Source organism: Pristiophorus japonicus, unplaced genomic scaffold (assembly GCF_044704955.1).
Source record: "Pristiophorus japonicus isolate sPriJap1 unplaced genomic scaffold, sPriJap1.hap1 HAP1_SCAFFOLD_89, whole genome shotgun sequence".
In the NCBI taxonomy this organism is placed as follows: domain Eukaryota; kingdom Metazoa; phylum Chordata; class Chondrichthyes; family Pristiophoridae; genus Pristiophorus; species Pristiophorus japonicus.
In genome coordinates this window covers 2,258,087-2,280,854 of record NW_027254813.1, presented here as the reverse complement: position 1 = coordinate 2,280,854, position 22,768 = coordinate 2,258,087, and the positions used below count along the sequence as shown (strand labels likewise).

The 22,768-nt window shown below is 44.2% G+C and overlaps 1 non-coding gene across 1 annotated transcript; it reads left to right on the top strand.

Moving 5' to 3' along the window:
- The first annotated feature begins 13,011 nt into the window (after positions 1 to 13,011).
- On the top strand, positions 13,012 to 13,085 carry trnan-guu (transfer RNA asparagine (anticodon GUU)). Its single transcript has one exon. It is a non-coding gene; the product is annotated as a tRNA-Asn (tRNA).
- Positions 13,086 to 22,768: the final 9,683 nt, after the last annotated feature.

The following is a 22,768-nucleotide window of genomic DNA, read 5'->3' as shown; positions in this document are numbered from 1 at the left end:
AGAACGTAAGAATTAGGAACAGGAGTCGGCCATTCGGCCCATTTTAATGTTTTCAAAGTGATTTCACCCGGGGACCTTTGGTGTGTTTGGGGAACATGATAACCGCTACACTACAGACACACGGTGGTAGATGTTGTCTAAGGAACATAACCAGAGGTCCGACCAACACAGCTGGCCGATACTTCAGGAGCTGGTTTTACGAGAATAGAATGACGGTGCTATATTTAGGAAGGCTGTGAGAGTGGCAGGAATTGAACTCGTATTTCCCAGACTTTATACACAGGAACATAGGAACAGGAGGAGGCCATTTGGCAGCGAGTGGTTAGGATCCGGAATGTGCTGCCTGAAAGGGTGGCAGAGGCAGAATTAATCTTATCTTTCAAGATGGATTTGGATAAGTATCTGCAGGAAAAATATCTCAGGGGTACGGGTAAAGGCCAGAGGAGTGGGACTAGCTGAGAGTCGGCACAGGCTCGACAGGCCGAACGTCCTACTTCCGTGCTGTAACCGTTCCATGATTCTATATTATGTTTAAACTTGCTGTGCATGAACAATCGGAGGCGAGCTTAGTCTCTTGGTAAAAACGCTGATGCTGTCTGACCAGCTGAGATTTCTAGCAATTCTGTTTTTATTTGTTATTTATGGATTGAGTCGGTACAACTAGAGCTTTCTGATTCAGAAGATTCGGGGGGCACGGAAATTTGGGAGTTTAACGACTTTGAAAGGAACATTTTTGACTTGTGCAGCTTCGGTCAGCGAAATGTTTGTGTCATGATTTTTTCACAGAAAGGGATTCAGAATTACACCTTCTGGTTTAACACTTCTCTCTGGGCAGGCAATTAAGCAGGGGTTTCAGTAGTGTAGCAGTTATCATGTTAGTCTTTCACACAAAAGGTCCCCAGTTCAAGCCCAGGCAGAAATATCATTTTAGAATATATTTGCTGTGAAAGAAATTGAACACAAGTGCCCCCATTTTAACCAATCTGATAAAATACAGAGTGTGTTAAGTCAGATAGGGTGTAAAATGTCATCTATGATTTAAGCTCCTGAAATTATTCCAGTTCAGTTTTTGAAGTCTCGACTGTCAGTCTGCAAAACAATCCGGGTGGGAATATTGGCCCAAAAATTCCGGTTGGAGGCTTCCCGCGGACAATTCCCTTCCGACCGGAGATGTTTTACGAACCTACCTGGTGGTCTAGGAGGCACCGTGGATTCCACTGGGGAGGCCTTCTCTTCCCGCGCTGCGAAGCACGCTCCGGTCTGGAGGGATCCCACGTGTGACTGCTCAGCCAATCAGGTACGTATTCCACAGCTTTCCCATTAATAGCAATGAGACTCGCGTACCTTCGGGTTCTCAGTGCTATTCATGAGAACAAAAAACACACACACACTGAGAAATAATAAAAAACAGAACTCACATAATTAAAATTAATTGAAATTAAAGTTAATAAACGCATTAGAAAAAAACAAGATAGTTCCAATTTTTTTTAAGCTTTGTAATTCGGGTTAAAAATAAACTTACCTTAGTTGGCAGAGTTTTTTTTTTATTTGTGTTTATTTTATTTTATTGTGGTTATGAGTGTTTTTAAACACTTGCACCTGCAAAATTACGCTATGCGCTTGCTTTTTTAGCTGCAAGGTTTTTGAGGATATTTGCTGGGCAAGATATGCGTAAATCCCGCAATCCGTAGAAACTTTGTATGGGCCCAGGAGGTTGGAATTTCCCTAAACTTACTGTGGATGAAGAATCGGAGGCAAGTTTAGTCTCCTGGCAAATGCTGCCTGACCTGCTGAGATTTCCAGCATTTGCTGTTTTTATTTGCTATTTATTCTCCTGGCAAAAGGGCTCCCTTATTCCTAAATTGCTCTTTATTTCACTTCAATAAATAGATAACTTTCAGTGAGAGAAAACGGATCCACCGGGGACCTTTCGCGTGTGAGGCCAACGTGATATCCGCTACACTGCAGCCCATCAAAGGGCGAGAAACCACTGAATATAAAGGATGAGCTCACAAATATCAGGGGCAGTGCAGTCTGGCCAACGTCAAACTTTCCTTTCTTATTCAGCAGAGGCATGAACGGGAGTCAGAATCCACAAAGTTCAATTAAAGACACAAATACAAGTAACACTTCCAAATCTTTTCACTGTAAAATTCTTTCACTTTCTTTCAAATCGTACTGTGTTGAATTTGAAAATGAGCACCTTGGGATTTTATCTTCACCACTGATTTCCTGCATTGTTTCACATAGCAACATTAAGTTGTGAAAATACTGGCAAAACTGAGCCCCTGATTATTTTATGTCGGGGTCACATTGCTTTTGGATAATTCCAGAATAAATATTTTCTTTGCTGTTTAACAATAACCAGACCCTTGCTCCAAGGTCTGTCTCACTGTTTCCCCGGTGTCAGGCAGAGATACGCCTGCTGCCCTCATTTATTTCATGTGAAAGGATACAAAAGTTCAAAATCAACCTGCAGGTGGCCACATACAGCATGAAATAGTCAGGATGGCCGAGCGGTCTCAGGTGCTGTGTTCAGTTTGCAGTTTTTTCTGGAAGTGTGGGTTCGAGTCCCACTTCTTTATTATCGTCATTCAGCAAAACCCATTTGTTCGGCACCACGACCAACTCCTTAAAAGTGGGATTCAGCAGTTCACCTGCTGGCTTAACATTTCCGTCTGACCTGGTGCTGAAAGTGGAGATATTTCCGCAGTGTTGCGGTTAACACGTTCGCCTAACACGCGAAAGCTCACCGGGTGGGAATATTGAATATTTTCTGGAGCTTTCTCCTCATACATGCTCAGGGGCGAGATTGTTCTCCTGTGAAAGGTCATAAGATCATAAACATGTAAGGATCAGGAGCAGGTAAAAATACATCTCCTCACCCCACATTCCCCGCCCCGGATTTTTCCGTTTACCAATTATCTTATGTCTGTGTCCTCTGGTTACCGACACTCCTGCCCGTGGAAACAGTTTCCCCATAATTCTGAAAATCTCTATTAAATCTCCCCTAAACTATGATTACTGGGGTTCAATGTGGGGAAGGGTCAGTTCATCCACTTTGCACCGAAGAATGATCGACCAGTGCATGATCTAAAAACATTATGTCAGAGAAGATTTTTTCTGTGAAATAGTTGGTCCTGTTAATTTTAACAAAAGTTGCACCGGGTTCCTGGAGTCATAAGTGATACGTCCTTGCTGTACAGTATAAATTCACACGAGGCCCATGCTTGAGAGAAGGTCAGTCTGTGACCTGTCCTTTATTCCTTTGCATTCAAGTGATGAAATTGGGTGGAGCTTCCCCTTTTATACCTGAAGGTCCAGGTTAGCAGTGTCTCCCACAAGTTCACCACCTAGTGGTCATTGATCTCACAGTGTACAACTGAGGTCAGATTATATATGGGTTACAATGTTGGTTGAATACATGACAATAAGCACTTAAAATTTTAAACCATTCTCCTAAAATACGGCGTGTAAACGAGATAGGGATAAAAGTTCATCACATGTAAAGAGAAAATTAATGATTGAAGCTCGTAAAAGATCCTCTCGGAATAAGTGATCACAGTATGGTTGAATTTGTAATACAGATTGGGGGTGAGGAAGTAGTGTCTCAAACGCGCATACTATGCTTACACAAAGGGGTCTACAGTGGGATGAGGGCAGAGTTGGCTAAATTAGACTGGAAACACAGACTAAACGGTGGCATAATTGAGGAACAGTGGAGGACTTTTAAGGAGCTCTTTCATAGTGCTCAATAAAAATATATTCCAGTGAAAAAGAAGGGCGGTAAGAGAAGGGATAACCAGCCGTGGATAACCAAGGAAATAAAGGAGAATATCAAATTAAAAACCAATGCGTATAAGGTGGCCAAGGTTAGTGGGAAAATAGAAGATTGGGAAAATTTTAAATGACAGCAAAGAATGACGAAGAAAGCAATAAAGAAAAGAAAGATAGATTACGAAGGTAAGCTTGTGCAAAGCATAAAAACGGATAGTTAAAGCTTTTACCGATATATAAAACGGAAAATAGTGACTAAAGTAAATGTTGGTCCCTTAGAAGATGAAAAGGGGGATTTCATAATGGGAAATATGGAAATGGCTGAGATATTAAACAATTATTTTGCTTCGGTCTTCACAATGGAAGACACAGAAACCATGCCAAAAATTGCTGGTCACAGGAGTGTGGGAAAGGAGGACATTGAAACAATGACTATCACTAGGGGGTTAGTGCTGGACAGGCGAATGGGACTCAAGGTAGACAAGTCCCCTGGTCCTTATGAAACGCCAGGGTATGAAAAGAGATGGCGGAAGTTATAGCAGATGCATTCTCTGGACTCTGGGGAGGTACCAGCGGATTGGAAAGCAGCTAATATAACGCCTCTGTTTAAAAAAGGGGGCAGACAAAAGGCAAGTAACTATAGGCTGGTTAGTTTAACATCTGTAGTAGGGAAAATACTTGAAACTATCATGAAGGAAGAAATAGCGGGACATCTAGGTAGGAATAGTGCAATCAAGCAGACGCAGCATGGATTCATGAAGGGGAAATCATGTTTAACTCATTTACTGGAATTCTTTGAGGATATAACGAGCATGGTGGATAGAGGTGTACCGATGGATGTGGTGTATTTAGATTTTCAAAAGGCATTCGATAAGGTATTACACAAAAGGTTACTGCAGAAGATAAAGGTACGCGAAGTCAGTGGAAATGTATTAGCATGGATAGAGAATCGCCTGGCTAACAGAAAGCAGAGAGTCGGGATAAATGGGCCCTTTTCGGGTTGGAAATCGGTGGTTAGTGGTGTGCCACTGGGATCGGTGCTGGGACCACAACTGTTTACAATATACATTGATGACCTAGGAAGAGGGGACAGAGTGTAGTGCAACAAAATTTGCAGATGACACAAAGATTAGTGGGAAAGCAGGTTGTGTAGAGGACACAGAGAGGCTGCAAAGAGATTTAGATAGGTTAAATGAGTGGGCTAAGGTTTGGCAGATGGAATACAATGTCAGAAAGTGTGATGTCATCCACCTTGGGGAAAAAAACAGGAAAAAGGGAATATTATTTGAATGGGGAGAAATTGCAACATGCTGCGGTGCAGAGGGACCTGGGGGCCCTTGTGCATGAATCCCAAAAAGTTAGTTTGCAGGTGCAACAGGTAATCAGGAAGCCGAATGGAATGTTGGCCTTCATTACGAGAGGCATGGAGTACAAAGGCAGGGAGGTCCTGCTGCAACTGTAGAGGGTATTGGTAAGGCCGCACCTGGAGTACTGCATGCAATTTTGGTCACCTTACTTCAGGAAGGATATACTAGCTTTGGAGGGGGTACAGAGACGATTCACTAGGCTGATTCCGGAGATGAGGGGGTTACCTTATGATGATAGATTGAGTAGACTGGGTCTTTACTCGTTGGAGTTCAGAAGGATGAGGGGTGATCTTATAGAAACATTTAAAATAATGAAAAGGATAGACAAGATAGAGGCAGAGAGGTTGTTTCCACTGGTCGGGGAGACTAGAACTAGGGGGCACATCCTCAAAATACGGGGCAGCCAATTTAATACCGAGTTGAGAAGGAATTCCTTCTTCCAGAGGGTTGTGAATCTGTGGAATTCTCTGCCCAAGGAAGCAGTTGAGGCTCGCGCATTGAATGTATTCAAGTCACAGATTGATAGATTTTGAACCAATAAGAGAATTAAGGGTTATGAGGAGCGGGAGGATAAGTGGAGCTGATTCCACGGCCAGGTCAGCCATGATCTTGTTGAATGGCGGAGCAGGCTCAAGGGGCGAGATGGCCGACTCCTGTTCCTAATTTTTATGTTCTTATGTTTTTATGTACCACTATCCCTCAGTAACCATATTATCATTTCTTTAATTCTGCAAAAGAAAGTTATCGGTTCATTGTACATGATTAAATGAATTAATTTTTTCACATTAGCTGCATGTTGACATTTATATAGGGCTATTAGTTTGAAAACTGTGTTGTAAATATTATCTCCCTGACCAAGAATCGAACCTATGCTGCGGTGGTACAAGGGGTGGATTCAGTGAATCATTTGAATGTGATTTCAAGTGCCGTTTACTGTAGTGTATGTAGGCACCTTGAGTAATGACTCCACGAGGCAGGGTATGATACTTAAACTGTGTAGACCTGTAGTCATTTATTTGAAGCTCCTCGAGTGAGGACACCAAGATGTGAGCTCCTTTATATACTGGGTTGCAGGTAACCTTTCAGTCTCAAGCAGCAGCATCCTCTGGTGTAAGTAAGGTGTGTTGAGTGTAAGAGTATATTCAGTGTTGCATAGCAGTGTTACAGACATCAAACAGTAAACAGGCATGCATACACAACAGTTACAATCTTTTTCGGTGTGAATCAAGTGAACTGAAAATGACAATAATGTCATGAACTATAATGATGCAGCAGTGAAACGGTCTATCGGTCCCTGGTTGTCGAGTGGTAAGGATTCAATACACTCAACGTTGTGTCCTGGATTCAATTCCCACCCTGGGAAGTTGTACTTTTAATTCAAAACCTTATAAAAAAAAGAGTTCATTTATTTTACAGATCTATATGCAAATCATGTATAAAAAATAAGAATCATTGACTTGAACATCATTAATTAATACATAAATTATTTTGTAAATCTTTTACCATTTATTTTGCCATGAGCATGTGAGGAACTTTTATCCCGATCTCATTGGGTTAAATTGTGGTACAAATGACGAACCGGGGGCTGAGTTAAGGAAAGTTTTACGTAGTGTAGCCGTTATCATGTTCACCTCCCACATGAAATGTCCCTGGTTTGAGCCTGGGCGCGTGCTTTATTTTAGAATATATTTGCTGTGAAATGCATTGAACAAAAGTAGCCCCAGGTTCCGTGTCTTATGAGCAATGAACTTTTTAAACCAATCTCCTAAAATTCAGGGTGAGTAAAGTCAGTTTATGGATTGAGTCGGCACAACTCGAGCTTTCTGATCCAGAAGATTCGCGGGGTGCGTTAATTTGGGAGTTTGACGACTTTGAAAGGAACATTTTTGACTTGTGCAGCTTCGGTCAGAGAAATGTTTGTGAAAAGATTTTTTCACAGAAAGGGATTCAGAATTACACCTTCTGGCTTAACACTTCTCTCTGGGCAATAAGTTCAGCAGTGGTTTCTGTAGTGTAGTGGTTATCACGTTCGTCTCACGCACGAAACGGCCCCGGTTTGAGCTCGGGCCGAAACATCATTTTAGAATATATTTGCTGTGAAATAAATTGAAAAAAGTACCCTAGGTTCCTTGTCTTCTGAGCAATGAACATTTTAAACCAATTTCAAAAATTCAGAGTGTGTTAAGTCAGATAGGGTGTAAAATATAATCTATGATGAAAGCTCCTGAAATTATTACAGTTCAGTTATTGAAGTATTGACTGTAAGTCTGCAAAACAATCCGGGTGGGAATATTAGCCCAAAAATTCCGGTTGGAGGCTTCCTGCGGACAATTCCTTTCCGATCGGTGATATTTTAATCACCCCACTTCCCACAGAGTTTAATTAATTGTATGTAATTATTTGAAAAAAGTTTGAATTAAAAAGTTACTTTCCAAACTCGGGTTCCCTCTGTGAATGCCTAACCACGAAACGAGCAGGATACACGTTAAATAATTTAATTCCAGACTTCATATTTTCTTTGCTGTTTCACAATAACCAGACCTATGCTCCAAAATCTGTCTCACCGTTTCCCCGGTGTCAGTCAGAGAAGCACATGGGACTGAATTTGTGACTTTGCTTTTTCGACCTGTCTTCTGAAGCGCCGAACGGTCCCACTCCGACAGTCAATGAACTGTTGGGACGTTAGTGTATCCAGGCTGCGGGTGGCCACCCCGAGCGCAGCAGAGGAGTTTCTGCATTAGTTCTGGGTGGGGACAGTATTTCCCCTTCTCTCTTCCTCTAGTCTGTATCCCTCTGCTTTGTTTTCTGTATTTATTCCCCGGCCTCATTTTATGTGTTTAAAAGGGAATAAAAGATGAAGTGTGCGACACTCTGGAACAATTTCTCTCACTCAAATATATCTATTTAGTGAAGTGAAATAAAGAGCAATTAAAGAATAAGGGAGAAGCCACTGTCGCTCTTTTGACAGGAGAATAAACTCGCCCATGACTGTTCATCCACAGCAAGTTTTAACATAATCTTCCTGCACAGGATCCTTTCACGTGGAAAGCAAACGTGATAACGGCTCCACTGCGGAAACCGCTCTGACCAGAAGTACAGCAGAGGGCAGCTGACCAGTGAATGCCTTCTGTGCTGATCGGGAATGTATTGGCTCACCTTAAACAACTTCTGTCCCTCACTGACAGCTGTCAATCCTTCTCCTCCGCTGCCCTTTACACAAACATGTCACTGATCCCCACCCACTATCCCACATCCCCATCGTGTTATCTTCCATGTTAGCACAGTGGGGCCGCGGAGGCACCTACTCTCTCCCCACGGTTAGTGAACTCAGTCAGTCTGTAATATTAAAGGGGAACAAGTGTCCCGCAAAGGACACGGGAAAGAAGAGAGTCTGTAACCTGGGTTTAATTGTTTGTCAAAGGCTACCCGTCCTGTTGTGTATTTCCAGCAGTTTCCTACTTTCACAGGTGGAGATACCGGGGCTGGACCATGCTCCTAAAATACAATGAGGTCGGGATAAAAGTTCCTCACATACTCAGGGCAATTTAAATGATTGAAGTTCTATAATGGATTAATTAATGATGTTTAAATCAATGAATATTTTTTTCCACATGAGATGCATGTAACCCTTTCTTCTAAGGTTTTAATTTTGATGGAAATGCAATTTCCCTGGCCGGAAATCGACCCAAAGCCGCGGTGGTGAGAGCGCCGAATCCTAATCACTGGACCACCAGGGAACGCTGCATTGCTGCATCGCTGCATCGTAATGCCTGGTGTCATTATTGTCCTTTTCAATCCACTTGTTTTACACCGAAACACATCGTAACCTTGATCTGAATTTAACGTCACGTGATTCTTTGAAATCACCATTAAATGATTAGGTAAAACCACTCCTTCTGCCACCGAAAAACAGCTTCGATTCCAGGTCAGGGCGGTAACTTCTGTAACAGCTTTTTTCAATTCAAAACCTTATAAAATTGACGACATGCAGCTAATATGAAAAAATAAGAATTCATTTAATCACCGTTAAATAAACGATAACCTTTTTCAGGATGAAATAAATAATCATATAGTTACTGAGGGACAGTAGTATCTTTAATCATTCATTTTCTCTTTACATGTGATGAATTTTTATCCCTATCTCATTTACATGCTGTATGAGAAATTGTAAGTGTTTATGACTCAGTTGTAAAACCATTGATTGTGTGTGTGTCTATTCTTGATAGGAGGAGCACTTGAGACCGAAGTTCCAGTTCGATATATGCATCAATAGAATCAATTTTCACCAGTTCCTTTAAACCCAATAACACAATTTATTTTAATTGGACTGGATGGAGGAACATGATGCATGTAAATTTTTTTTATCGTTTTACTTGTGCTGAATGTTCATAAAAGTATTGGCGTGGGAACTCACTGGATAACAGCAAAGCTTGCAATGTTTGCGGAATATATTCGTGAAGCCAAAATGCACAATGACAACTCGGAACTGTGCGGCACAGAATCCTCGGGGAAAAACATTAAAAGGCTTCGCCCGGAGATGGGTTTGGATTACCCACCTTTCAGTTTCCAGCCGAATGCGCTAAACCATTGAAACACAGATACACACTGAAAGACATGCAAAACCAGGGTGTCAGTCAGTTAAAGCTTCAGATTGCTCCGACCAGGATGGAACTTATCCACTCTCAGTTGTACTTTTCCCAAATAAAGTGTGGGACATTCATTGTGGATGTGTGGAAACAGTCTGGTCCCGCACACTGCAGACACTTCCATGTCACCACCAACCAGCTCTCCCACAACCGGTGTGATCTACCTTCCAGCCTTCCAGTGCCTTGTCTGTGACGAAGTATGTTTCAAATGTTTTGGAATAGTTGGTTCCATGGTGTAATAGTGAGCCCTCTTGACTTTAAATCTAGTGATTTGAGTTCAAATCTCAGTGAAACCTAAATTCTTGTTGTCCCAACTGCTGAAAATTTGGGACAAACAAGTGAAAGACACCTGGTGCTGGTGGGCAGTTTTGTTGCCTTTTTCATTGAAGCTTGATCTACAAGTCTAGTTGTCAAATTGTGTGCTCAACCGTCAGTTATCTGCTACAAATCAGCGGAGGACAAATCACTTTGTTGTCGAATGCTGCCTTTGCCTGCACAATGTGTGCTGAGATTATCTGTGCAATATGCATTCCGCAGGATGAATAAAAGCAATGCTTTTTGAAATGCAGGCACTGCATGTTTTGCACTCGACAAAACGTTGCATTTTCTTTTCATTAATTTTACATTAATGCATTGCAATGCCAACGCACTTTTTACGTGGCAAGATCGATAATTAGCAGAGCAGAATGAAGAGATCACAAAGTTTCTGTTTAAAGAATGGACTCAGTCGAGAATATTTTTGTGGATTTTATTTTTCTGAGACTATTTTCCCTGTGCTGGGGACACCCTGCGCAGATATGTGAAAAAGCTGGTTTTGTTAAAACTCCAGAGACCGCATGGCAGTTAGAAGGGACAAAAGAGCTGTCAGTCATCCATTGACAAATGAGCTGTCAGCCAGGAAGTGGGGCCACTGACAAAGCCACTCTAATTTGTAAAAGCACGTCTCACCTCCATCTCAGAAGGAGACACAGAACAATGAACCCACCAGCCTGGCCAGCCAAGGAGGAGCTGGGTCTTTCCCAACACAAAGGCTCAGAGATATGCCCAGACTAAGGGCCATCAGCCCAATGCATGGGTGGGATGGCCCATCACTGACTAAGTACCCGTGCTTAGAAACAAAGGGGTTTTAAATATTGGCGGGAAAAATAGGGGGAGCAAGACTCCCAGAAAGACAGGGTCCTTTCCACTTTATTTTTAGCTTGGAGCTTGGTGTGAAGCTTGGAGCTTGCAGCTTGCAGCTTGTATCTAGAGAGAGCCCCCTCTCCCTCTCGCTCTCGCTCCACCGATCGATGTACCAGAGGAAGGGGCCGCAGTACTGCAGAAGAAGCCACCGAGACTGTAGACCAGGCAGTGACTTCCCACAGCTGAGCTGAGCAAGAAAACGGGCTGCGTACGGTGGTGAACATGGTCGCGAGTGTCCCAAGCCAGTAACCAGATATCCCAGGCCAGCTGGGTAAGGGCTCAGGGTTTTCTCAGAAGTGAAGCTTTTCAGGGCTATTCTGGGGAGGGTAATTCATTGGTAGGGGTGGGGTTAGAATCCACCAGGGAATTACTGTGTGTTACTAGGTTCATTTCTGTACTGTATGTATGTTGTTTGTAACCGGGATTTTATTCTCCACCGAGACAGTGATTTAGTTTAGCAGTGCATGTTTTAGACAGTGTATGTTAGACCAAATAAATATACTACGATTTATCACTGAAGCATCCCTTTCCATGACTCATTTACTTTACACTCTGAATAATAATTCCCAGATCTAGAACTTTCGGAAGGTGGGGGCGATTCAAACCGTCCATCTGGCAATTGGGCGAGGATCACAAACACTTACAATATTTACGAAAGGATATACTTGCTTTGGACGCAGTTCAGAGAAGGTTCACTGGGTTGACTCTGGAGATGAGCGGTCGACTTATGAGAAAAGGTTGAGTAGGTTGGGCCTCTACTCATTGGAATTCAGAAGAATGAGAGGTGATCTTATCGAAACGTATAAGGTAATGATGGAGCTTGATAAGGTGGATGCAGAGAGGATGGTTCCACTGATAGGGAAGACTAGAACTAGGGGGCATAATCTCAGAATAAGGGGCCGCCCATTTAAATCTGTGATGAGGAGGAATTTCTTCTCTCAGAGGGTTGTAAATCTGTCAAGCTCACTGCCTGAGAGAGCTGAGAAAGCCACGACATTAAATAAATTTAAGACAGAGATAGCTTCTTCACTGATAAGGGAATAAGGCTTAAGGGGAACCGGCAGGGATGTGGACTTGAGTCCATGATCGGATCAGCCATGATCATATTAAATGGCGGAGCAGGCTCGAGGGGCCATATGGCCTATTCCTGCTCCTAGTTCTTAAGTTCTTATGTTCTGAATAGCGACACACAAAAAAATGCTTTGATCATGGTTACACCTTATCTTCACGTTTGCCAAACAGTTGGCTCGTTGGTCTCGGGCTGTGATTTCCCTTTGGACTTGTTCATTGAAATTTACGAGGTGTCCCAGAGGAGCCCTGATATTGCTCGCATATTTTGAAATTGCATCGAACTTTTGCAAAGAAGGACTTGCATATCTGCAGCGCCTTTCAGGACTCATGTCGCCCCAAAGCGCTTTACAGCCATTGAGTTATGTTTGAAGTGTTGTAGTTTGGGGAAAGATGTGCCCAGATCACCAAACATGAACCTCAACTCTTTGCAAAGAGTTTGGTGCAAATAATAAGGCGTCTCAGGGACTTGGACTTTCTTTGAATAAGTTCTGCTTGTACCTGCATTCAAGCTTGAAACAGCAACTGGGCTTCCATCTCACGGGAGGTTTGGGGTTGATGTGCGTCGCTTTCAATCTTTGAAATTTCACCAAGCAAAGAAACGGTGAATCCAACTGTCCCTGTCAGCATTTAGTTCCCGTTGATTCACAGGAATATCCGCAGTCAGGAGCTGAAAAGAAATTCAAACCTAATACCTGCTTCGGGACAATCAGAATACTTCGTCACAGACAAGGCACCGGAAGGCTGGAAGGTAGATCACACCGGTAGTGGGAGAGCTGGTTGGCGGTGACATGGAAGTGTCTGCAGTGTGCGGGACCAGACTGCTTCCACACATCCACAATGAATGTTCCTCCATTTATTTGGGAAAAGTACAACTGTGAGTGGACAAGTTCCATACCGGTCGGAGCAATCTGAAGCTTTAACTGACTGACAAACTGGTTTTGGATGTCTTGCACGTCATACATCCATCAGTCTCTGTGGCGCAATGGGTTAGCGCGTTTGGCTGTTAATCGAAAGGTTGGTGGTTCGAACCCACCCAGGGACGAAGTGTTTAACTGTTTTTCCCCGAGTATTCGGTGCCGCACAGTCCCAGGTTGTCATTGTGCGTTTTGGCTGCACGAATCTATTCCGCAAATGTTGCCAGCAGTGCTGTTATCCAATTAGTTCCCACTCCAATATTTTATGAGCATTCAGTTCAAGTAAAACGATAAGAAAATTTTACATGGATCATGTTCCTCCATCCAGCCCATTACAAATAAATTATGTTATTGGGTTTAAAGAAACTGGTGGAAATTGATTCTATTGATACATATATCGAACTGGAACTTCGGTCTCAAGTGCTCCTCCTATCAAGAATAGACACACACACAATCAATGGTTTTACAACTGAGTCATAAACACTTAAAATTTTAAACCATTCTCATACAGCGTGTAAATGAGATAGGGATAAAACTTCATCACATGTAAAGAGAAAATGAATGATTGAGGATACCACTGTTCCTCAGTAATTATATTATTATTTATTTCATTCTGAAGAAGGTTATCGGCTAATTAACGGTAATTAAAATAATTCTTACTTTTGCACGTTGGCTGCATGTCGTCAATTTTATAAGGTTTTGAATTTAAAAATGGTGTTACAATGCTGGTTGAATACATGACCCCAAAGTCTTTTTGGGATCACAGGTTGAGTCTCTCTGGTGGTTTACGCTCTCTTGTAGAGCGCCTGAGTTGGGGCTCCGGTTGTTGGGCGCTGGCCTGTGTGTCTGCTGTTTGCGGTGCCTCAGGCCTATCCGGACTGCCCACAGTGACGGGGCTCTCCTCCCTTTGGTTCCGGTGTTCGGTCACCTGTGCTAGAGTGAACTCAATATCATGTTCTTCCTCTGCTTCTTCTTTGGGGTTGCTGAACCTCCTTTTTGTTTGATCCACGTGTTTGCGGCAGATTTGTCCATTGGTAACTTTAACTACCAGAATCCTATTGCCCTCTTTGGCAATCACAGTGCCTGCGAGCCATTTAGGCCCTGCAGTGTCGTTGTGGACAACAACAGAGTCGTTTGCACCAATATATCGTGCCCTCGCATTCCTGTCATGGTAGTTATATTGTGATTGGCGCCTGCTCTCAACAATTTCTTTCATGGTGGGGTGTATAAGGGATAACAGGTTTTGAGCGTCCTTATCATTAGCAGCCCTGCGAGTGGAACCCCTGTGAGCGAGTGTGGTCGGGATCTATTGACCAACAGGAGGCCTGATAAGTGGCTTTGTAGGGAACCCCCTTGGATTCTGAGCATCCCCTGTTTGATTATCTGCACTTTTCGTTCTGCCTGGCCGTTTGAGGCTGGTTTGAACGGTGCCTTTCTGACATCGTTAATTCCATTGCCTGCCATGAAGTCCTGGAATTCAGTGCTTGTGAAGCACGGGCCATTGTCGCTGACCAAGATGTCCGGTAGACCGTGGGCGGCGAACATTGCCCGCAGACTTTCTACCGTTGCAGAGGATGTGCTTGAATTTAAAATGTCACACTCGATCCATTTGGAGTGGGCGTCTACTACAACCAAAAACATTTTTCCGATGAAAGGACCTGCGTAGTCATCATGGATGCGTGACCAAGGCTTGGCGGGCCATGGCCAGGGGCTAAGGGGGGCTTCCCTGGGTGCATTGCCCAGCTGGGCACACGTGTTGCACGTGCGAACACAAACTTCCAGATCTGCATCTATCCCTGGCCACCAAACGTGTGACCTGGAAATTGCCTTCATCGTGACAATGCCCGGATGCTCATTGTGGAGTTCTCTGATGAACACCTCTCTGCCCATCTGGGGCATGACTACGCGGTTTCCCCACAGTAGGCAATCGGCCTGAATCGAGAGTTCATCCCTGCCCCTGTGAAATGGTTTAAATTCCTCAGGGCATGCCCTGTACGTGGCTGCCCAGTCCCCATTCAGGACACATTTCTTGACTAGAGACAATAGCGGGTCTCTATTTGTCCAGACTTTAATCTGACCGGCTGTCACAGGTGAGCCTTCACTTGCGAAAGCTTTAACAGCCATGACCATCTCAGCGGCATGTTCGGTAGCCCCCTCAGTGGTGGCTAGTGGGAGCCTGCTGAGTGCATCGGCGCAGTTTTTGGTGCTCGGTCTGTGCCGAATTGTGTAGTCACAGGTGGCTGACGTGAGTGCCCACCTCTGTATGCGGACCGATGCGTTTGCATTTATGGCTTGTTGTCGGCCAAAAGTGAGGTTAGGGGTTTGTGATCTGTCTCCAGCTCAAATTTTCTGCCAAACAGTTATTGGTGCATTTTCTTTACATCATATACACATGCGAGCTCCTCCTTTTCTATCATCCCGTAGCCCCTTTCTGCCTGGGACAGACCTCTGGAGGCATAAGCTACCGGCTGTAACTGACCCTTGGCATTGACATGCTGCAACACACACCCGACACCATAGGACGACGCCTCGCACGTTAACACAAGTTTTTGACATGGGTCATATCGCGTTAACAGATTGTTGGAACATAACAAATTGTGTGCTCTATTAAAAGCCCTTTCCTGGCTGTCCCCCCAGACCCATTCGTGACCTTTGCTTAGGAGCACGTGTAGCGGCTCGAGCAGCGTGCTCAATTTGGGAAGAAACTTACCAAATAGTTGGGGAGCCCCAGGAACAAACGCATCTCCGTCGTGTTACGGGGTCTGGGTGCTCTCTGGATCGCTTCCGTCTTGGACGCAGTAGGGCTCATCCCGTCTACTCCGACCCTCATCCACAGGAATTCTACCTCTGGAGCTAGGAAGATGCACTTCGCCTTTTTCAGTCGCAGCCCTACCCGGTCCAGTCTGCATAGCACCTCCACCATGTTGTGGAGGTGTTCTTCAGTCTCGTAACCCGGGATGAGAATGTCGTCCTGAAAAACCATCGACCCTGGAATCGACTTGAGGAGGCTTTCCATATTTCGTTGGAAGATCGCGGCGGCTGAGCGAATCCCGAACGGACAGCTGTTGTACTCAAACAACCCCTTGTGTGTCGTGATGGTGGTCAGCTTCTTCAACTCTCTCGCCAGCTCCTGGGTCATGTAAGCTGAGGTCACATCCAATTTTGAAAAAAGTTTGCCACCGGATAGCATCGCAAAGAGGTCCTCCACTCTCGGTAGCGGGTACTGGTCTTGGAGTCACACTCGATTGATGGAGGCCTTGTAATCACCATATATCCTGACTGATCTATCAGCTTTGCACACCGGTACAATCGGGCTCGCCCAGTCACTGAATTCGACTGGCAAAATGATACCTTCCCTCAGCAGGCGGTTCAATTTACCTTCTATCTTTTCCCGCATCACGTACGGCACCGCTCTGGCCTTGTGGTGTCCTGGCCTGTCCGGGTTTATGTGAATCACGACCTTGGCCCCCATGAAAGTGCCAATGCCGGGTTGAAATAATGAGTCAAATTTTTGCAGCATCTGTGAGCATGAAACTCGCTCCACAGAGGAAATAGCATTAACATTGCCCCAGTTCCAGTTCATGACAGCAAGCCAACTCCTCCCCAGTAGTGCGGGACCGTCAGCCGGGACAACCCAGAGTGGCAACCTGTTCTCCGAATCTTTGTGGGTCACGATTATCGTGGCGCTGCCAAGCACCGGAATGATCTCCTTGGTGTATGTCCGTACCTGTGCGTCAATCGGTGATAATTTTGGACGCCCACAACTTTTCAAACTATTTGATACCCATCAGGGACTGGCTAGCCCCCGTGTCTAGCTCCATTGATATTGGGATGCCACTGAGGAGCACTTTCATCATTATCGGTGGCGTCCTGTGTATGAACTGTATACGTGCTCCACATGAACTCACTGAACTTCAGCTTCCAGCGATTTCCCCCAGCGTTCATTTCTGCAATTTCTGCAGGTATTTTGTTCATCTCTGCAAACTCCGGCTGAGTTTGTGCCTCCATGCCTCCAACATGAGCTGTTGTTGGAAACAAAAGATCCCTTGCTCATCAATCGTCCCTGACTAACCCTGTGAATGTCCTTGAGTGTGCCATTAACAGGTGTTGATGGCCCCATTACTGGCCACATTGTCCCTTGCAATGGTGTGAATCGCCGTTCTGCTTGCCATTATCTCTATCGAACTCCCCCTCTGGGTTCGACTACATGTTGGGGCATGCCCGATTGCCCTTGTCTGCCTGTAGAACTGTGTGCTGCTTCAACGATGTTGATTCTCTGTCCCAACCATTCCTTAACACAGTATCTCTCGTCTATTCTGCTAGCGGCCATGCTCACGTGGTTTAAATCCCAGTTTCTCGTCGCCATTGATACATCCTGACTATACAGTAGAAATGCACACGAGGCTCATGCTTGAGAGAAGGTCAGTCTGTGGCCTGTCCTTTATTCCTTAGCACTCAAGTGATGAAAGTGGGTGGAGCTTCCCCTTTTATACCTGAAGATCCAGGTTAGAAGTGTCTCCCACAAGTTCACCACCGAGTGGTCATTGTTCTCACAGTGTACAACTGAGGTCAGATTATATATGGGTTACAATGTTGGTTGAATACATGGCAATAAGCACTTAAAATTTTAAACCATTCTCCTAAAATACAGTGTGTAAACGAGATAGCGATAAAAGTTCATCACATGTAAAGAGAAAATTAATGATTGAAGCCATTAAAAGATCCTCTCGGAATAAGTGATCACAGTATGGTTGAATTTGTAATACAGATTGAGGGTGAGGAAGTAGTATCTCAAACGAGCGTACTATGCTTAAACAAAAGGGACTATAGTGGGATGAGGGCAGAGTTGGCTAAAGTAGACTGGAAACACAGATTAAACGGTGGCACAATTGAGGAACAGTGGAGGACTTTTAAGGGGCTCTTTCATCGTGCTCAACAAAAATATATTCCAGTGAAAAAGAAGGGCAGTAAGAGAAGGGATAACCAGCCGTGGATAACCAAGGAAATAAAGGAGAGTATCAAATTAAAAACCAATGCGTATAAGGTGGCCAAGGTTAGTGGGAAAATAGAAGATTGGGAAAATTTTAAACGACAGCAAAGAATGACTAAGAAAGCAATAAAGAAAGGAAAGATAGATTACGAAGGTAAACTTGTGCAAAGCATAAAAACGGATAGTTCAAGCTTTTACCGATATATAAAACGGAAAAGAGTGACTAAAGTAAATGTTGGTCCCTGAGAAGATGAGAAGGGAGATTTAAAAATGGGAACTGTGGAAATGGCTGAGACCTTAAACAATTATTTTGCTTCGGTCTTCACAATGGAAGACACAGAAACCATGCCAGAAATTGCTGGTCACAGGAATGTGGGAAGAGAGGTCCTTGAAACAATCACTATCACTAGGGGGCTAATGCTGGACAGGCTAATGCGACTCAAGGTAGACATGTCCCCTGGTCCTGATGAAATGCCAGGGTACTAAAAGAGATGGCGGAAGTTATAGCAGATGCATTCGTTATAATCTACCAAAATTCTCTGGACTCTGGGGAGGTACCAGCGGATTGGAAAGCAGCTAATGTAATGCCTCTGTTTAAAGAAGGGGGTAGACAAAAGGCAGGTAACTATAGGCTGGTTAGTTTAACATCTGTAGTAGGGAAAATGCTTGAAACTATCATGAAGGAAGAAAGAGCGGGACATCAAGATAGGAATAGTGCAATCAAGCAGACGCAGCATGGATTCATGAAGGGGAAATCATGTTTAACTAATTTACTGGAATTCTTTGAGGATATAACGAGCATGTTGGATAGAGGTGTACCGATGGATGTGGTGTATTTAGATTTCCAAAAGGCATTCGATAAGGTACCACACAAAAGGTTACTGCAGAAGATAAAGGTACGCGGAGTCAGTGGAAATGTATTAGCATGGATAGAGAATTGGCTGGCTAACAGAAAGCAGAGAGTCGGTATAAATGGGCCCTTTTCGGGTTGGAAATCGGTGGTTAGTGGTGTGCCACAGGGCTCGGTGCTGGGACCACAACTGTTTACAATATACATAGATGACCTGGAAGAGGGGACAGAGTGTAGTGCAACAAAATTTGCAGATGACGCAAAGATTAGTGGGAAAGCAGGTTGTGTAGAGGACACAGAGAGGCTGCAAAGAGATTTAGATAGGTTAAATGAATGGGCTAAGGTTTGGCAGATGGAATACAATGTCGGAAAGTGTGAGGTCATCCACCTTCGGAAAAAAATCAGTAAAAAGGGAATATTATTTGAATGGGGAGAAATTGCAACATGCTGCGGTGCAGAGGGAGCTGGGAGTCCTTGTGCATGAATCCCAAAAAGTTAGTTTGCAGGTGCAACAGGTAATCAGGAAGGCGAATGGAATGTTGGCCTTCATTGCGAGAGGCATGGAGTACAAAAGCAGGGAGGTCCTGCTGCAACTGTATAGGGTATTGGTGAGGCCGCACCTGGAGTACTGCGTGCAGTTTTGGTCACCTTAATTAAGGAAGGATATACTAGCTTTGGAGGGGGTACAGAGACAATTCACTCGGCTGATTCCGGAGATGAGGGGGTTACCTTATGATGATAGATTGAGTAGCCTGGGTCTTTGCTCGTTGGAGTTCAGAAGGATGAGGGGTGATCTTGTAGAAACATTTAAAATAATGAAAGGGATAGACAAGATAAAGGCAGGGAGATTGTTTCCACTGGTCGGGGAGACTAGAACTTGGGGGCACAGCCTCAAAATACGGGGAGACATCCATTGTGGATGTGTGGAAGCAGTCTGGTCCCGCACACTGCAGACACTTCCATGTCACCGCCAACCAGCTCTCCCAATACCGGTGTGATCTACCTTCCAGCCTTCCAGTGCCTTGTCTGTGACAAAGTATTCTGATTGTCCTGAAGCCGGTATTAGGTTTTAATTTCTTTTCAGCTCCTGACTGCGAATATTCCTGTGATTCAACGTGAACTAAATGCTTACAGGGACAGTTGGATTCAGCGATTCTTTGCTTGGTGAAATTTCAAAGATTGAAAGCGATGCACATCAACCCCAAACCTCGTCACCTACTCGCTAACCGCTACACGCTGCTTCCGTGAGATGGAAGCCCAGTTGCTGTTTCAAGCTTGAATGCAGGAACAAGCAGAACTTATTCCAAGAAAGTCCAAGTCCCTGAGGCATCTGATTATTTGAACCGAACTCCTTCGCAAAGAGTTGAGGTTCGTGTGGGGTGATTTGGGCACATCTTCCCCCACACTATAACACTTCAAATATAACTCAACAGCTGTAAAGTGCTTTCTCTCTTCCTCTTGTCTGTATCCTGTGCTTTTATTTCTCTATTTATTCCCCCTGTCTCAATTTCTAGTGTTTAAAAGGGAACAAAAGATGAAGTGGGTGTCACTGTGGAACAATGTCTCTCGCTCAAAGTTAGATGCACGACCGTTGCTCCATGAGGTCTCGGCAGCTGGCCGTTGATATTCAGGTCCATAAATAAATATATTTTTTTGTATTTATACAAATTATCGAAGCTGTTCTCTGGTCGCGTGGTTAAGATCTCGAGCATTAAACCTCTTTCCATTCTCAACCAGTTCATCGCAGAAACATAATTGTGGTGTGTGAGAGGATTAATGATTGCTGTAATCGCCGTTAATAACCCCACGACTATCTGTTACAGAACGAGCTTACACATTCTCCCGCTTCTCCTGCCCTTTGCCGGACACGTGTTCGGGGTTAATTTTACAAACTGGGTGTGTTCGCTGATCGCGGGGAGATGATAGGTGCCTCTGTGGCCCCACTGTGAGGGTGTGGAAGTGAACACTGTGGCTGGGTGATCCGTGACATTTCTGTAAAGGCAGCAGAGGAGAAGGATTGAGAGCTTTGAGTGTGGGACAGAAGTTGTTGAAGGTGAGCCAACACATTCCCGATCAGCACAGAGGGAGCTCACTGGTCAGCTCCCCTATGTTGGGGTTACTGTGCCAGAGGTTTCCGTAGTGTAGTGGTTGTCACGTTTGCTTTATATGTATATGGTCACTGGTTCGATCCCAAGTGCGAGCTTTATGTTTAAACTTGCTGTGGATGAACAATTGGAGCCGAGTTGAGTCTCCGAGCAAATACTGCCTGACATGCTGAGATTTCCAGCATTTGCTGTATTTATTGATTAAAGTATCAACTCTCCCTCAGTTAGCATTTCTTTCATTGTGCAAAAGAAGGTGATGGGTTAATTAATGATGCTTTCCCGTGAAAGCAACACAAAAGTTTAACGAATAAACATACGGTGACTGGCAGGTCAGCGCTGCTTCTGACACCCAGTGGGAATGGGCGGGGATTTTAAAGCCCCTTTTATTGCAGAACCTTCATATTGATCAACATCACAGACTCAGTGTTTCGGCCTCGTGGTGCAAGCGGTGGTGTGTCTGCCTCTTGATCAGAAAGTTGCGTGTTTAAATCATGTTGAGGTCCCTGTTCTTTTGGGCAATTACAGAATTAATATTTTCTTTGCTGTTTGGCAATAACCAGACCCTTGCTCCAAGGTATGTCTCAATGTTTCCCCGGTGTCAGGCAGAGATACGCCTGCTGTCCTCATTTACTTCATGTGACAGGACACAAAAGTTCAAAATCAAACTGCAGGTGGCCACACATAATATTGAGCAGTCAGGATGGCCGAGCGGTCTAAGTTGCTGCATCAGGTTGCAGTCTGCTTTGAAAGCGTGGGTTCCGTAGTGTAGTGGTCATCACATTCGCTTAACACGCAAAAGGTTCCTGTTTCAAAACCAGCTGAAAACATGTTCAATTAAATATGAGAAGCATTGAATAATGTGCATTTCTGGTTCAGTATTAACAAAGCATAATGTCTCCCAGTCCTGCTACATTTGTTGAATACTCTGTACATTTCGGTACACATTCAAACTCTACAGTTTCCAGCCCTGACGGTGCAGAAAGCCCCTCTCAAAGCTGCACATTCCGGCTGCTTTCAGTTGAGTTGTGAGAGATTATTGACGGATCCTGCAGCTGTGAAAAGGAATGATGTGTTAGAGGGGTCATCAAAGGAGGCCATGTGGGTTGAATTAAAGAACAAAAATGGGGCGATCACACTACTGGGAGTGCACTATAGACCCCCCGGCAGTTAGAGGGAGATAGATGAACAAATATATGGGCAGATTGTTGAGAAGTGCAAAACCTCTAGAGCTGTAAGAGTGGAGGATTTTAACTACCCGAATATTAACTGCTGAAATGATAGTGTGAATGGTACAGATGGTGGAGAATCCCTAAAATGCATTCAGGAGAACTTATTTATCCAGTATGTAACAAGCCCATCAAGGGAGGGTTGATTCTGGACTGGATCTTGTGATCGAAGAGGGGCAGGTATGAGGGGTATTAGTGGGAGAGCATTTTGGTGCGAGTGATCATACTGAGTAAGGTTTAGGATAGTTATAGAAAATGACAAAGGGGACCAGGAATAAAAGTTCTCAATTGGGGTAAAGCCAATTTTGCTGAGCTGAGATGGAATTTGGCCAAAGTGGACTGAGAACGGCTACTTGCTGGTAAATCAGTGTCAGAGCAGTGGGAGGCATTCAAGGAGGAGATCCTGAGGGTACAGAGCAAGTATGTTCCCTCAAAACAAAGGTGGGACTAACAAATCTAGAGCTCCCGGGATGTCAGGGGACATACAGGGAAAGTTAACGAAAAAAAGGGAAGCTTATGACAGATTCCGATAACTCAATACTGCAGAAACTCTAGAGATGCAGAGGTGCAATTAAAAAATATATCAGGAAAGCAAAGAGAGAGCATGAGAGAATGTTGGCAATTAAATCTGGGATAACCC